Genomic DNA, 17,417 nt, shown 5'->3' on the forward strand with positions numbered 1-17,417 from the left:
AAGTGTGTATCCAACCTTTGCTTGAAGACTGCCAGTGATAAAATAAATTCTGAAGTTTAGATTTCCCAACTACATTCCATTATGGAACAATCCTAAACAAGTCAGAAGAAAGTCCTGTTTTATTCAGTGGGACTCACTGCTAGGAACGTGTTCTTCGGCTCACCCTCCCAGGAATAAACTCTGGTGAATAGAATGGGTTTCATGTCTGAGGAGACCTGCTTAGACTTGCTTCCTTAGGCCCTAAAACTCTGCCCAGTCCTAGCCAAGCGGAATATTGTCCAGGCACAGATGTCCGTTCTCTGACCGAGCTGGAGCTGTCAATCTGTCTGAGCAAAACCTGCCCTGATTTTGTGTGACCGGAGAACCAAGTAGCTTGGAAAGGATTAAATGGGTGACATCTGTTTGGACAGCAGACATCCAGGCTTGGGAGATGCTGTTTCTGCCCCTCTGTTCTTTGTGAGGAACGATTCACAATTATAGGAGATTATTTAAACGGGAGGGAAACATCTTTAACACGTTAATTATTTTATCTGTAATGCCAAGTGCCAAAACTTGTCTTGGGAATAAATCACTGATACAGCCAAGTTCCTGCCCGGTAGATTCAGCTTTTGTGCCGTGTTGGCTAAGAAACCTTTCTTTTCCAGCTTCCCTTTTTTTTTTTTTAAAGATATGCATGAACATTCAGCTAATGACAAAATAAATCCTTTGAGAAGGTATTGAAAACAACCTCTTCCAGGTGCTCCAAGGGCCAAACTGTTAATTTATTTAGTGGATTTTTATCTTGGCCTTCTTCCAAGGAGCTCTGGGTAGGGCAGGCTGGTCTTCCTTCTTTTCTGCCTTTGCAACCACACTGTGACATAGCTGAGAGAGAGACTGGCTCAAGTCTCTATGGAGTGTAATGCACTGCGAATTTCTCCTAAAGGGCTCAATGGGAATTGGAGGGAAAACCAAGGAGATTTGTGCAGGACTTCCCAATGGATTGTGTTTTTCTCTTTGCTGCCTGTATTGGCCCCCCACGTCCTCCACTTGAGAATGCCTTGCCTCCCACTTCTTCATTATGTTTGCCAGCCATCCCTACCCTGTTTTTCCTTTCCCCATGGCCAGCCTCCTTCTGAGGCCAAGAACCCCACTCTCCTCTGGCCTTCAGGCGGCATATAAGAACCAATTCTTCTTCTTCAGTCATATCAGGGCTCTCTCAGCCTCCCCTCCCTCACAGGGTGTCTGTTGTGGGGAGGGAAAAGGGAAGGCAAATGTAAGCCGCTTTGAGACTCCTTTGGGTAGAGAAAAGTGGCATATAAGAAGCAACTCTTCTTCAGTAATATCAGGGCTCTCTCAGCCTCACCTCCCTCACAGGGTGTCTGTTGTGGGGAGATTAAAGGGAAGGTGTATATAAGCTGCTTTGAGACTCCTTTGGATAGAGCAAAGCGGTATATAAGAAGCAACTCTTCTTCTTATCTCAAAACAATGTGGACAAAGAAATCATCTGGTACCTGGCTGTTGATTAATCCTCTCAACAACCCTCAGCACCTGGTAGTATTGTCTCCCAAACTGTCCTCCCTGGAAGTAATCTTTCTAGCCATTTTCCTCCTTAATTGCTGGATCATCAAGCTCCCATTCACTAGGTGTCACCTCCAGTTTAAAATACAATTAAAACAATTAACATAGCAGTAAATGACTTCAGGTTTAAAAGCCCTAGCGTTGGCTATCTCAAAATTGATATCTCTAATCATATCTCAATGAGACTGGCAATCTAGATCTCTCGTATCAGTGGGACATGGTAGCATGTGGGTTGGGTGGGGCCGGACAGAAGCTAGAAGCTAATAGTTATTGGGGATATGTCCAACAAAATTGGCAGTGGAACAGCCACATGGAAATGCTGCCCACTTCCCTCTTTAACCCCAATTTCTCCCAGCATTGTTGTGTAGCAATTAATGATCAAGCCCTTTTATGCCATGTCAGGGGAGATAGCAGCCATGAGAGCTGGCTAGAAGGAAAATGGCACCAGTGTGGGTGAGACTGTCAGAACTGCACAGACATACTGGTCCCGTGTTCTTGTGAAAAAGGTCATAGTAGAAGATGAAAAGGAGTTGGTTTTTATACCCTGAAGGAGTCTCCAACTGACTTACAGTCACCTTCCCTTCTCTCTGCCCACAACAGACACCCTGTGAGGGAGGTGAGGCTGAGAGAGCCCTGATATTACTGAAGAAGAAGAAGAGTTGGTTCTTATATGCAGCTTTTCTCTACCTGAAGGAGGCTCAAAGTGGCTTACAGTCGCCTTCCCTTTCCTCTCCCCACAACGGACACCCTGCGAGGGAGGTGAGGCTGAGAGAGCACTGATATTCCTGCTCTATCAGAACAGCTTTATCAGGGCTGTGGCGAGCCCAAGGTCACCCAGCGGGCTGCATGTGGGGGAGGAACAGGGAATCAAACTCGGCTCACCAGATTAGAAGTCCGCGCTCTTAACCACTACACCAAGCTTACGCCTACGGAGGATGGAGGAAGCCTGGAAAAAGGGACCATTAGACGTCATGTGAATGTTCCCACAAACCCTTTCCTAGTTTTGGGAGGAAAAACGGAGCAGCAGATCCACGTGGAAGCACCAAACAGACAGCAAGGATCCCTCCCAATTTCAGCAACAGCACTTCCCTTCACTAGGTGTGGTTTTTTCACTCAAATCTACAGCGTGCCCCAGGGTTTAAATCACACTCAGATATGATCGTTTTAAAGAATATAATGTATTTGCTGAGGTAAAGCAGCCAGCGGAACAACAATAAACGTCTCTTAAGCAAACATAGCAAAATAAACTTGCCGGTGTAGCCAAGGTTTCTGTTTGGTCAAGTTGGAACAGGGGAAGAAGCAGCTGTCTCCCCAGCCCGTGTTGGCATTTAGCAGTCATGAATGACCCCAAGTGGAAGCGCCCCGCCCTGACAACTCCCTTCGTCCTGTCGACGGTGTAGATTTTTAAGGAATTGTCACTTTCTTTTCAGTTACCGAAGCCGCTGGCGTGGGGGTGTCAAGATCTGGCAGAGCGGCGGAAAGTTGCCACAGCCGAAGTCTGTGCCGATTTATTTCCATAATGCTTGAGTAGCCTCTGGGGAGTCAGGAGAGCCTTTGAAAACTTCACGCTCTCCTTGGCTGGCTTTCAGAGACAGGAAACATGAACACTTCATAGTCTCCTGTGCTAATTTTGGAGTGAAACAGGGTTCCCCTCTCGGTGAAAGCTGCCCTCTGCTGCTGTGGGGGGAAAGCGGACTCTGAGCCTTGGCGGTAGGCCCAGCCAGAATTGGTTTTTAATATTGAATTTTGAATGGATGCTTCAGCTTTGTGACTTGGCGTGTGGTGAATTTCACTGGGTTTCCCTGAAAATGTACCCTACGGACATATCCTGCCTTTCCCCTGCGATATCCAGGAGTAGATATAAACTGTGATATTTGAAAAACCGCCAGTTTTCTCCTTTTTGAGAATTAACTTCCTGCCCCAAAGCCTGATTGGCCAGAGCATCACTTCAAAAACTTCCTGATTCCCGGTTGCAAAGCTTCCCCCCTGTTTTAAAGCCCACACTTCTCTCAGCAGAGTTTTGCCTCATTCTCTGAGAGGCTGCTGCTGTCTCGGAAGTCAAAAGAGAAGGAATAAAGCGCTAATGGTGGCTGGACATCACCCGACACCCCCCTCACTAGTTCAGGAAAGGTAGTTCAGCTTCGTGACCACCACTCCCCTCCCCCTCCCACCTCTGAGCTTCCCCAATTAAATGCAGAAGGCTTTCTGTTTCAATTCATCGGGGGGAGGAAGGAGAAAGACCTGGGTTCAAATCGATCTGAATTCAGCAGGATTGATAATGGGAAAAAAATTAAGTGCAGAATCAGCCATGGTATACTCAGCAGATGTGCTGGAAATATAATCACTGATAAGGGCTTTCAAATCAGTAGCAACAGGGCTAATTCTAGAAAGTAGGCAGGAAGGGAGAACCTCTTATCTCAAGTACATTAAGGACTGGCCCACAACATCAAATGATTACTTTCCCCTCCCCAGAATTCCCCTTAGATTTAGGACAGTAAAATGTTATAGATCACCGCCATACAACTATGATTTTGTTTGACGTTTCAATTCATTACATCAACATACTCCAAAAAGATATGCAGAAATCAAATCCATATTACTTAGCTACATTTCCTTCAGTCCAGAAGCATTTGCATCATTACTGGTTTAAAACAAAAATTAAGTGTGAGAGAAGCAAATGAGAAGGGAGTTCATTTTTAGCGAGGCAAATATTTGCATAAAGAGCTAGATGGATTGTCTAGCTATTGGGGAGGTAAGTAGGCCTTTTAAAATAGCAGTCACTGACTTGCATGATTCATTATGTCAAGAACAATCACCCTCTCTCTAATATAGTTTAACCCTATATTACTGTCTCTCCTTCTTCCTGATCTATCCCAAAAGCATAGAAAAAGCATTCTATGGACTGATTGGTTGCAAAGGTTTTTAAAATGTTCCTACAGTAGCAGCTGTCATCCCACTGCAAGTATCTTCACTGAGTGACTGAAAGTAAGTTGTATGTATGCAAGGAAATATTTTGAAATAATGCATTCATTTTAAAATGCAGCCTGTTAAATAGAGCTTATAGGTAAAAAATTGAAGAGTTACTATAAGAGTCATTACAACACTCAGAACAATGGAAACCCCAGGACTCAACAGGGACATTGGTTTCTTTTCTCACTATGTATGCTAACCTGCATTCTTAACAATCCCTCAGAAAAGATAAATGTCCTCTATATATTCATTTATATCTTATTTGGAATAATTGATTTGGGCTAGTAGATCATACTGTAGCCTAAGAAAGATATTGTTTTCTTATCTCACTACATACACTAACCTACAGTCTTAACAATCCCTCAGAAAGGCCAGATGTCCTCTTTATTTTATTTATCTCTTAATTTGAATAACTGATTAAAGCAAATAGATTGTAATGTAATGTAACTATGATTGGTAAATGCAAAGTAGTTTGGAATGGTAACTATTTATTGTATACAAAAAGTTTCCCATGTAATTCAATGTCAAGTGAATACAAACACATCCAAATTGCGTTTTTTTCCTATTCACCTCTGGAATCTGTTAACGATTTTCATTATGCCCTATGTTAATTTACTCTCACACTTTGCCTATCAGTATGAACTGCTTGCTTCCGTTCCATGACATTATATTTGAGGACGTGTGCATGCACACGAAAGCTCACACCTTGAATAAAACTTTGTTGGTCTTAAAGGTGCTACCGGACTCAAAATTTATTCTATAAAAGTTATGCATAATCTAACTCCCGGATTTTGGTGGTTGGCTCCGCCTTCTGAAGCAACCATTTTGTGATTGGCTCCACCTTCCATGGTAGCCATTTTGTGGCTATGCCCACTATCCTGCATCAGAATCTCAAAGGTTCCTTCATGCTTAGGTTCTGCCTTGTGGGAGTTAGAATATGCAATATTTGCAGTGTCCAAGACCCAATAGCATATATCAAGAATATCCTACAGAGGGCTTTGAAGGAGATATGTGGTTTACATCAGGAATATCTTACTATTTTTCAAACCATCTCCTCCAGTGTCCTGATTGGCTCAATTGGAGACTTCCTGTTCCTTTGAGTACACTTCCTCCCTGCTTGCCTTCAGAACAGTCCCAAACGGTTGGGACTAATTCTTTCCCCTCTTTCTATACAAAGTTGTTACTCTCTATAATAAAACTATCTTAATCTCTTAAGCAGCCTGGTGCTTTACCCCTCGTTGCCATTTTCAACTCCACCAGCAATAGGATCACAAAAGGTTGGCTGCTGATTAGTTGCACTGTCTACCATTAGTGTGGTAGAATGACGTCAGCTCTGGGCGGAGACTGTAAGGAACATCGACTTGGATCTTATGAATGAATTCTGTTTCTGATAGATAACCTTTGCTGTGGGCTGCACATTTTCATCTCCTAAAACATCTATTTGCACCATGGCCCATTGAAACCATTAGTTTGACGCCATCAGTAGTTTTAGCGGAAGAAAAAACAGAGATTAGAGCTGATGCATAGGATCAGATCTTGTGTCTTTTCCTCCAAGGACTAGAAGCTTGTTTTCTTTTTTTGCTTTAAATTAGTGGTAGATTTCTGTGGGTTTTTTTTAGTGCAATAGTAGCTATGTGGCAAAGTTGTATTCTGAATTATGATTTTTAATGTAAGGAAATAAATAAAATTTATTTATAGACCCTTTCCCTGGTATGAAAACAGTACGGGGAGAAGCATCAAGCTTGCAAACGCTCCAGGGCACTTTTCCAATCAAGAAGAATAATTACGGAAATGGCGTTTTTTTGGGGGGGGGTATTGCTTTTAAGTTTTATAAAGAGCTTGTTTCAAAGAGAGGCGAAGAGAGAAAGAGAGCAATTCAAACCAGAGACCAAATTTAAGATGACAATGTCTCTTTCAATGATTCTTGTTTATGACAGTCGGAGGCAGAAGCACAGAAAGGGCAGAGGTCGTTGGCTTTCTTTTGCGGGCAGCAGCCGCGCTCAGCTATGCAACAACGTCCACGTACATCTCTTTGGCGACTGAGCAGACTGAGTCATCCCTCCTCTCTGCTGTGATTCGGGAGGGAATTCTCATGATTAAAACCGTTCATAAGCACTAAGAAACCAAAGAACGGCGGTGCTATGCAGAAAGTCACCAACTGTTATTAACATTACGCTTTTGTCGAGCTATATACTATAGAACACTAGTGTGTTATCGCTCCAAACTGGAGGGTATCTTTATATATTTTATTCATTTGCTTCATACCTTGCTTTTCTCCTCAGTGACCTGAGGCACCTTATGTGGTTCTCCTCTCTTCTATTTTATGCCCATGATGTAGCTGGCCCAAGGCTACTACGAAAGCTTCCATGGCAGAACAGGCATCCGAACCTTACTCTTTCAGACCCTATGACACTCTGGCTTAGAGTCTAAGCCAGGGGTAGTCAAACTGCGGCCCTCCAAATGTCCATGGACTACAATTCCCAGGAGCCCCTGCCAGCGAATGCTGGCAGGGGCTCCTGGGAATTGTAGTCCATGGACTACAATTCGCTGGCATTCGCTGGCAGGGGCTCCTGGGAATTGTAGTCCATGGACTACAATTCGCTGGCATTCGCTGGCAGGGGCTCCTGGGAATTGTAGTCCATGGACATCTGGAGGGCCGCAGTTTGACTACCCCTGGTCTAAGCAGTACAACACATTTCAGTCAGTTCCACCAGAATCTTCATAATCCTCTCTTACAACAAGGCTAATACAGTTCAGTTCTTTATTTAAACTAAGTTTCCATGAAATCCTGGGATTTCTTGAAGGCCCTGGAAGTGTTTATCATATGGTGGGAGTTAATTATTTAAAAAATATTTTTTAACATTTGTTAAACTATATATAGTCACGTCGACCCCCTCCCACCTCCCAAATAACCAATGATGGGCTTGTAGGGGGCGGAAATGGGTGGGGCTGGTCTAAACAGTCATAGACCAGAACAATGGTAAAACATGGAACGTAAACTGGATGAAATAGAGATAAAATGGAAAGAAGACCATCCTTTGTGGGACACAATAATATAGGAAGCATGAATTTTACAAACATAGAAAGTACAAAATTTTACAAATAAATCACCCTGTTATAAGGCGATGAAATTCATATGCAGCAGTGCATAATATTGCAATAGAAGCGGACACCTGAGGGTTCTCATTCAGTAGCATTTTTACCAACGCTGGATCAGAATCACCAGGAAAACCTCTTAAGCCCAGGAACAATCACTTTGAGATGAATATCATTGCAAAAAGAGCAGTGTAATAAGATGTGTTCTACAGTTCTAATTGCCTATTATCACACGGGCAAAATCTCTCTGAGAAAGGAATTTTCGGTACTGGCCTCCCAGAATGGCCAAAGGCAAAGCAGAGCATCTAGCGAGCATCAAAAGCTCTTCTGTGATTTTATCTCTAAGGATGAAAGATATGCAGCAGGTGCTACACCGTATCTGGATTTATCAGGAAGGCAGGAGCCCTTTCTAAATTTGGTTGTCAACCGAGGTCCTCAACTTTACGTGGTCAGATCCTAACTCAAGAAGAGAGTGGAGGGAAAAACCCAACCTCTTCAGCCTGCTTCTGGTGGCTACCAGATGGCTGAAAATTACCCCTTAGAATCAGGGGCTGATACAAATGTTGTATCATGAAGTGATCAAGATAATTGCATGGACATGTACTTTCCTTCCACTCTCCTCTAATATAGTTTTTGGAATGGTGTTGCACACACATTGTTCACATGAAACTGCCTTATACTGCCTTATACCTTAGTCTATCTCCCTATCTCCACACGTTAACTAAATACAGTGAAGAAGTCCTTAGGCCATTAGCAGTCACTTTATGGTTCCAGCCTCATCAGATTCAAGTCCATTGTGTAGGTAGAATATGAATATTGTATTTGTGATGCTTGTCTCTCGGATATTATCTGTCTTCAGAGCCCTAAGGGCTGCTAAATTGAAAGCGGAAATTCAGGGATGGATTCACCAGTCGTGAGTTTTGAAATGGGTAGTAAGGATGAAGGGGAGCATTTCTTGGCATAGGAATGTTTATCTGGCAGCCTGAAATTCCTCATGTTTGAAGATACAGTCTCCGCTTTTCAGCTTTGCTGGAGTTTATTTTATTTTATTTATTTATTTGCATTTATATACTGCCCTCCGTTACGCCTCAGGGAGGTTTATAGAGAATGTTATATAGGTAACAGAGTTCAGGTAAGCTTGGTAATTGTCGACAATTTCAACGGCAACCTTAACAACAATTTTAACAATAATCATAGCATAACAGCCATGTCCTCCTGAAGAAGAAAAAGATTCACAACTTGGCTAGGTTAGGAATGCTAGATATACATCCAGTGGCCATTCTGCACACGTTGGATAATACACTTTCAATATACTTCAATGCCCTTTAGAAGTGCAGCTGCAAAAGTACACTGAAAGTGCATTTTCCAATGTGTGCAGAATGTGTATGGGCTTCCTGCTCCCACTATAATCCCTTATGAAAAACAGGTCAAGCCCTTGAATTTGCCTTATACCAAGTCTATTGAGGTCTAGTATCAGTCTCTTTCAATCTTTTGACGATGGAGGAGCTCCTGAAATGATTTGTTGGGCTTCAACAAGCTCCAGAAGTGATGTCAGTTGGCCATGCCTCTCTGCCATGTTCCCCAGAAGTTACATGTCACCAAAAGAGACATCACCTACCCCCTTTGACAGGCAGAGTTGAGGAGGACTGGGGGGGGCAGGATACCGTTTAAGGTGGGAGTAGGTGTGGAGGTTCCACTGGAGCCCAGGCTCAGAAACCATGAGAGAACTCACTCATGTTCATGATGGGAGAGGGTGAACAATGGAAGTGGACAGTTCTCTAGTTTGTGGCTGAGTCTATTAAGACAGGATGTAAAATGCCATGGGCCCCCTCTGGGGCTCCTGTGGACCTCTGGGGGGGTCCATGGACCCATGCTTGAGAATTCCTAGTCTATATTATCAATAGTAACAGGCAGTAGCTTTCCAGGGGCTCTAGTTGAAATCTTTCACCTTACCTACTACCTGATCATTTAAAATACAAGATACCATGGCTTGAACCTCCAACCTTCTGCACGCAAAGCTAGTGTTCCACCACCAAACTATGGCCCCATTGTGGTCTTAAAGGTTGACTGGGGAGAATCCTGGAATCGCATCTCACATAACACCCTGAGCTACAATGGGAATGGAAAACTGGGGGAATTCCTTTGTGTGCAAAGGAGCACTTTATGGATGTGCTCGAGCTCTCTGAATCATGCCTGTAAAAACAAAGTCCTCCTTACATAATTGCTGTTCCGTTTTAGCTCCTTGTTTTTCAAAGATCCTAGGTTCAAGTTCTGGCATCTTCCATTAAAGAGGAACCATGTGGTGTAAAAGATCTCTTTCTGGGGATGTGGCAAGGAGGTGTGGCTAGCTGACATCACTTCCGGGGTACCTCGAAGACCGAAAAATTATTTTAGGGCATCCTCCATGGTCAATAGGTGCCTTAGAGAGTTGTGACCAGCATGGGAAGACAATACTGTTCTTGACCATTAGTTTGGTTCATTGTAATTGTTTATGTAACATCTCTACGTAGATGATCTTTTGGTTCCTGTGTACTTTGGGAGACATATGTGACCTGGAACATCTGCTACACAATCACAGGTTTACACTGATTGTGTTAAACACAATACTTTACTACCCAGAGTTTTCATTTTTATGGTAAATATCTTTTCTATCGTATGTATGTTGTTGTTGTTTTTAATGACGTTGGACTGAAGCCTTTTTCCATGGGTCTGTTCCCTGTTCCAAAGAGGTTGATTAATCTGATTAACCCAACAAGACAGCTGAAATCACTGCCAAAAATTATCAGCCATTTCCTATTTCAAGCTGCCAGTTCTTTTTCTTTCAGCCACATAGATAGAGCATTAACACACATGCAAACACGCACAGACTGACATTTTCCATTTTGGCTATAACTTGAGAGAACTGGATGGATTTGATAGGAATGAATTCAGGCAATCTTAATATGGATTCAAGGTTGCTTCGTTGCTTGATAACGTTACTCGGGAAACCCCCAAAGGTTAGTAGCTGATAGGAGTGCTCGTCAGTCAATGGCAACTGGTGGGAACCCAAGGGTCAGAGATTGGTGTAAAAGGTGTCATGCAACACTGCAATGTCATTTACATCCGGATGTTACATCCCTACATTTTGTGATATTCTAGGAATGTCCCAGATGTGGTGACCAGGAGTTGATTTACCCCCAAATCTTTCCTTATAGTATCTTTTGCAGTCGTTACTTGGTTGGAATGCAGAGAAACCAGAGTTTTTGAAGTAGCCAAGGTCCAAAGACTTCTACCAAAATAATATATATTAAGTGTATATTTCAACATCTCCAAAATGTTGGCACTCCCTCTCCAAGGAGGTTCATCTGACTTCAATCGCTAGCTTCTGTCTGTGGGTGACTACTTTTTAGTTTCATTTGGCATGTCCTCCAGTTATGGTTTTTGGATGTCATCCCTTTTTCTGGTGTGGTTTCTGTCTTTATGTGGAACAAATTTATACTTTCATAAATTTTTAAACCCATTGTTCTGGTGTGAGTATTCCTGGGTGTGGGGCTGTAGCCTGGTAGTTTTAAAACCTGATGTTTTGCTGACATCTTCAGGGGCAGGATACGGCAGGATGGAAATCTCTCTGTGCCAAAGTTAAAATTATTAATTTTTTTGTTGAAGAAGAGTTGGTTTTTATACCCCACTTTATACTACTCAAAGGAGTGTCAAAGTGGCTTACAATTACCTTCCCTTCCTCTCCCCACAACAGGGCCGAGAGAGCTCTGAGAGAAACTGCTCTGTGAGAACAGCTGTAACAGAACTGTGACTAGCCCAAGGTCATCCAACTAGCTGCATGTGGGGGAGCAGGGAATCAAACCCGGCTTGCCAGATTCGAAACCAACACTCTTAACCACTACAACGCACTGTTCAAGTATTTTTGTGTTGTTTTTGTTCAGGACTCTGATTGGGTGGAAAAGTGATGTGGAAATGAATTAAATAAAACAAATCCTTCCAGTTGGCCCATCAACACTTTTATAGTGGCCTTTTCAATATTAAAGGGTCACATATTTAGGGAAATTATATAGAGAGGATAAATTTGTCATTTTTGGAATCGTCTAGTGGTAGTAGAACTGGAGACCTAGCATGTTGCAGTGGTTAAGAGGGATGACTTCTAGTCTGGTGTGCTTCTAATCCCTGCTCCTCCACATGCAGCCAGCTGGGTGACCTTGGGCTCATCACAGCCCTGATAGTGCTGTTCTGACCAGGCAGTTCTCTCAGAGATCTCTCAGTCCCATCTACCTGTCTGTTGTGGGGAGAAGAAGGGAAGGCGATTGTAAGCTGCTTTGGAACTTCTCTGGGCAGTGAAAAGTGGGGTATAAAACCCAACTCTTCTTCTTCTGGATTGTTTTTGTTTTGTTTTGTTTTATTACCATTGAGTCACAACAGACTTATGGTGACCCTGTAGAGATTTCAAGGCAGGAGATACTCTGAGGTGCTTTGCCTGTGAAGCTGGTTTCCCCTTCTGAATACTGACCAGGGTCAACCCTGTTTGGCTTCTGACAAGATCAAGATAGCCTGGGTCATCCAATCCTGGGCTAGGCTGGGCTTTAGCTATGGTTTTTCTATCAAGAGGAATTTGTCCAGAACAATGGGTTGGAAGCAGCAGCCCTCACCTGCTTCCTGCTAGGACGCATCCCTCATTACCCCAGGAGTGCCTTTGTTCTCAATGGCCTATAAAAACAGAGCCATTGATGGCTCTTTTGGAGAGACCAGGAGTGTGTTGAAAGTCTGGTGCCCGCTGGCTTGCAATCCAGGTATTGCTACGGCTCCTCTTCAGGATGCAACAGGCTGCTGAACAACCCGGCTTCTTTTACTGCCCAAGAAAACAGGAAGAAAATGGAGAGATGATGACAACCAAATTCTCCACCGATTGTCTGCTGGTCCACTTGGGGGTGAGTCACACAGCCGGTGTCATCCCCCTTGCCGTCTGATGCCTTCCCAGGTGAGGGAAGTGCCGAATAACGAGCCCATAAAACATGATCTGTCAGGTTTGAGTGCATGAGCAAAAGACCTGTCCTAGATCAGCACACCATGGAGGACAAACCCAACACATCTGGCAGTAAAAGCAGAAAGCTGACTTTGTGGTCTGAATTTTATTGAAAATAGCTGTTCCTGGGGAACCCCCCCCCGTTATTTAGAATGTAATTTTTTTTAAACAGGGTCCTCCAGAGAAACTCTGGTTTTCTGGAGGCAGAGTGAAATTCCAAAAAAAGAGACCCTGGAGCTAAAAACAAATGGCAAATTTTAGGTGCTCAGTAGGGAAGATGTTGTATATGTAGACCTGCTGAGGACCGGAGCTTGAGGTCCGAGGTAGAATCATAATCTTGCAATAGTAATTGGTCAATGAGTGGCCAATCAGGTTAGAGTGAAACTGACTTTATATATTCGTATGTTTCAGGGAAGGGTGGGTTCTCAGTTCAGTTTGAGTTCTAATCCAGGGGTAGTCAACCTGTGGTCCTCCAGATGTTCATGGACTACAATTCCCATGAGCTCATAGGAATTGTAGTCCATTAACATCTGGAGGACCACAGGTTGTCTATCCCTGTTCTAAGGTATGAGCTGGGGTCCATAAAGAGCTGAAATGAACTTGCAGTGTCCATGTCTCTGAATCCATGAGTTTAACACTGGAACCTAGAGCTGCCAGCTTCCCGCCTGACAACTGATCTCCAGAAGGTCAGTTCCCCTGGAGAGAATGACTGCATTGGAGGGTGGACTCAGAGGCATGATACCCTACCTTTCCCTCCCCATATCCCACCTTCCCCAGACTCCATCACCAAATATCTGAAAATTTACCAAGAGTTGACAAAGCTAGACGGCATGGGCTAGTTGCAGTGGGAAGTCTACAGAGGCCCAAAGACCTTTGACAGGACAGGCTGAGGGACCCCCAGTTCCTTGAATATAGACAACCTGCAAGCTATGGATTGGAAGGTGCAGAGGAAGGGATTAGACTTCTCTCAGAAACTAGATGCCCAGACAGAGAGGAATCAAAAGATCTCCAGGTAGATCCTCCCAGATAGGTCCTCCAGCATAGTTGTGCCATTTATCCACTTGGTCCCAAATTATCCACCCACGGTTCAATTTGCCAACCCTGAGGAATTGAGCCATAACAGAAAAAACTACCTCCTCATACTGTCCCTCTAGGAATTGTCTTTAGTATATATGGTAGAAAACAGAGACTAGAAGAGGCAACCTGGAGCATCCCTCAAAAGTGACATCACATCCTTCCCAGACCCTACCTTCCACAGACACTCCCCTCCGTGTATCTTGGCATCCGCCAGGTCTACGGTTGAGGCTGGGGATGCTGAGGTTAGATCAACAACCCCCCCCGGGTATGAACAGTCGATCGACCTTTGACCTCCTTCCATGCCTCTCCGGTAGTGGGGATGGGTGGTGGTGGAGTTTTCCGCCATGTTTGGGATTTGTATATCTTTTAATGGGGATTTTAATTGGTTTTAGGATACTTTGTAACCCGCCATGAGCCGGCTTCGGAAGTGGCAGGAAATAAATATAATAGTAATAGTAATAGTAATAGTAATAGTAATAGTAATAGTAATAGTAATAGTAATAGTAATAGTAATAGTAATAGTAATAGTAATCATTTATTTATTTGTTGCAACAATGTCAGTAGTTAGGATGCTACCAAACATTGAGTAAAGTAGACGGTTTCTGCAAGTGGGAGAAAAGCACAACAGCCCTTGATACTTTTTCCACCCCAAACTGTCATTTCCCCAGAATATCTCTTGTCCGGGGGGGAAATGAGAGGCGATGTATGTTCAGGCCCCGGGAAGCAAAATAAAGGGAAAGCTTCAGACATGGATGGCCATGCCAGTTACTCTGAGTCTTAATTTTTTTTTTGGCCACATACTTCTTATACAATGGTAAGAGCTCGAGCAGCCCGTGTTGTTGAAAGACAGGGGATTTTAAAAAGAAGGTCTGCAATGGTTGGGTTGGATCCCTGCCTATATTTGGACTGTATTTATTATTCCATTTCTATTAAGGTGCTTAACTTATTCATGGTTAGGTTTAGACAAGAAATAAATAGCAGGGCAGCTGCAGCGACACGTCTGCCGGCTGTGAGTCACGGCCGCAACTGCTTTACAGAATGTTTAGGTTTACTAGCAAGACGTTCGGAGCGCCGCCGGTTGGGACATAGGAGAGAGGGAAGGGTTTAGTTTTCCATAATAAAGAGTTTGCCTCTATTATCCATTGGCATGCTGGGCGAGAGGGTTGGAGAAACCCGATCTACGTTCAAGCAAAACAACAAAAGAGCCAGTTTGGTGTAGTGGTTAGGAGTGCGGACTTCTAATCTGACATGCCAGGTTCAATTCTGCACTCCCCCACTTGCAGCCAGCTGGGTGACCTTGGGCTTGCCACGGCACTGATAAAACTGTTCTGACTGAGCAGTAATGTCAGGGCTCTCTCAGCCTCACCCACCTCACAGGGTGTCTGTTGTGGGGAGAGGAATGGGAAGGCGACTGTAAGACGCTTTGAGCCTCCTTCGGGTAGGGAAAAGCAGCATATAAGAACCAACTCTTCTTCTTCTTCTTCTACTTACCAATCGCACATTCTCGAGGCTGGATTAAAAGACATGCTCTTCAATCCTGAGCCTCATGCGCAAAGCGATAGGCTCACGGAGCTCTCCCCATTCATTGCAGCGAAGCGGGGGTGTGGGGGGCAACTTCCTGTTAACGTAGAAATACAACAAACAGCAGTGCTTCCCCTCTTTCAAGTGCTGTTCTCTTCAGAGCCCAGAATGAAGCTGGGGAACTGTTTTGGTGAGGGTCGTGGTGCGTGGCAGCAGGCACCTGGTTTGCAGGTAGGGCTGCCAGCCAATCAGCAGGAAACTCAAAGGAAGTGAGACAATGTTGTTGCGCTGACGGTCTGATGTCACTTCTGGTGCAAATTACGTTAGGGTGATGCCGAAGGATTCTACTAAAGCTCTATGGGGAGGAGCTGTGCCTCAGAGGGAAGGCAGCTGCTTGGCATGCAGATGTTCCCAAATTCAGTCTCTGGTATCTCCAGCTAAAAGAACCGAGTAGTAGGTGAGGGGAAAGACTTCTCCCTGTAAAGCTGCTGCCAGTCTGAGCAGACAATACTGACCTTGATAGACCAAGGGTCTATTCCAGGGGTAGTCAAACTGCGGCCCTCCAGATGTCCATGGACCACAATTCCCAGAAGCCCCTGCCAGCATTCGCTGGCAGGGGCTTCTGGGAATTGTGGTCCATGGACATCTGGAGGGCCGCAGTTTGACTACCCCTGGTCTATTCAGTAAAACAGCAAGCAAAACACTATCTCTCCGCAAACCCACTTCTACTCTATTCTTATCCTTGGTGAACTATTTAGAGCTACCAGACCCCCCCTTTATGGCAGGAGGTCTCCTGCTGGAATCACAGTGGGAGGAAGAAAAGAGCAACATCACTTCCAAGGAAAACCCAGCATCGAAGTTGGGTAGCTCTAGGAATCGCCAAAAACTCTGTGGTGCAACCCATATTGTACTACCTCCACCCCTACCCCACCCCCCAATGTTCTCAGTCCCAGCCTGCTAGTTGCCATTCTAGGCCTAGCTATCCAAGAACTAGGCTGCAGTTTCCTCATCTTCAAAAAGGGAATCAAAGCACTGGCCTACGTTACAGGGTTGTTGTAAGGGAATAAGCGTTTTGAAACGCTAAACAAGTAGATGTTTGATACCAGGAAAGGAATGGTCCTGAGGTAAGCGGGGGGGGGGGATGGGACATGGGGATGGGGGGACATGGGGATGGAGGGACACAGGGATGGGGGGACACAGGGACGGGGGGACACGGGGACGGGGGCGACACAGGGACGGGAGGGACACAGGGACGGGGGGACACAGGGATGGGGGGACATAGGGATAGGGGGGACACAGGGATGGGGGGACACAGGGATAGGGGGGACACAGGGACAGGGGGGACACAGGGATAGGGGGGACACAGGGACAGGGGGGACACGGGGGGGAGTGAAGTGCTTCTTTCTGTCAAGAGAAGTGAGAAAGAAGGACTTTCTAAAAACGAACCTTTTCCCCATGACATATTTTAATGCTGTGGCTGTGTTGGTTTCATTAGAAACAGCCGTGGGCGGAAGTGTGATGGGCTGTTGTGTCTGCCTGCTGCAGTTTTGACTAGCAGATGAGAGCAGGTGATGATGAACTGCAGCGGCTTGACAATTTGTTTATCCTTCTCCAAAGCAGACAGGCTTGGCTTTTAAAAAGATGGGTTGGCTAGGGAATCGTATCCTGGAGGTAAAAAAAGAGGAAGATTGGCGGCGGGGGGGGGGGGGAGGGCAGAGAGACAGAGAGAGAGGAAGGGAGGGGGAGAGAGGTGGAGCTTTGTGTGAACTCAAGTGACAATCACAAAGATCATATCAGGCAAAAGGCAGATATAGACTGGCATGTCTTGCTGGTTGTCCTTACCACAACCCACCTAAACATGTTGTTGCTGTTGTCTTCAGGGTTAAGCTTTAGAGGAAAGAATGCTGCTGTTAGCTTTCAGTAAAAGTCGGTTGTGCATAGCACTGATTGGCTAGTGCCTGAGCGGTTAAGGAGAGATTAGCATGTAAACCTGACATTCCGCTAAGCAAGGATTGAAGCCTTTATTCCAGCCTGAGAAGCCTTCAGCCAACTTAAATGGCAGGAGGAAGAGATGCTGAAATTGGGGGAAGCCTTTGTATTTAGCTGAGCAGAGGGGTAGGGTGGCCAACTCCCAGAGAGAGCTTGGAGCTCTCCCAAAATTACAACTGGTCTCCTGACTACAGGA

This window comes from Paroedura picta, chromosome 4 (assembly GCF_049243985.1).
Source record: "Paroedura picta isolate Pp20150507F chromosome 4, Ppicta_v3.0, whole genome shotgun sequence".
NCBI classification, from domain to species: Eukaryota; Metazoa; Chordata; class Lepidosauria; order Squamata; family Gekkonidae; genus Paroedura; species Paroedura picta.